Source organism: Echinops telfairi, unplaced genomic scaffold (assembly GCF_000313985.2).
Source record: "Echinops telfairi isolate 266 unplaced genomic scaffold, ASM31398v2 ScPeMD7_23;HRSCAF=83, whole genome shotgun sequence".
Classification (NCBI taxonomy): Eukaryota; Metazoa; Chordata; class Mammalia; order Afrosoricida; family Tenrecidae; genus Echinops; species Echinops telfairi.
The window spans coordinates 3,372,600-3,373,388 of NW_022103920.1; positions in this window are offsets into that span (position 1 = coordinate 3,372,600).

Here is a 789-nt window from a genome sequence, read left to right on the forward strand (position 1 = left end):
TTTTTTTTAGAGAAAGCCAGCCAGGTCCTAGTGAAAAAGGGAAAAGAATGAGAAGAGGAAAAAAAACTCCTGAAAAGCAGCTACCAGTTGATTTGATGGAAGGGGATTCCCCTTCCAACAATGACCCTCTCTCCATCCCTCCTCTCCACGTCCGCAGATCCAGATCCTCATCCCTCTCAAGGTATGGGCCATACTGTAGTTGTTAAAAACTTTTCAAATGTTTTGTTTCTTGTTTAAATTATATTATTTAACTATGAACTTATTTACTTTGAAATTTCTGTGTAATTTTTTTTCCTTTTTTCTTTTGCATAAAAAGGCAAGGTTAGGGTAAAAACTTGGTGGTCGAGAATGGATTACCATAATCCATTTTCAGTTATTTCTTATGGGAAAAATTGATTCAGGACTTTACTGTATCACATCTCAATGCTCCCTCTAGAACAGATTAGCATCAAGGTCCAGGTTCGACTGTATTTATGATGACAAGCCACATGCAGCTACAATAAAGCAGCCACAGTCCTGGAGCTGGAGGAGCCACGTGGAGACCCACGCCAGCACTGAAATGCCTCCACCACCACTGGATCCGCAATACTTTCCACCCACTGGCCTTGGATCTTTCTGCATTCAGTGTCATCGCATGACTGCGTGACTCTAAAGAGGAATTTATGGACTAGTAGCCACATATGGGCTAATATCAAACTTCTGGACTTGATCTGGACTGGGTTGGGATGTTTTCTTAATGAACAATTGCACTTTGTTATAAAGTTCTCTCTTACACACATATGAGTATCT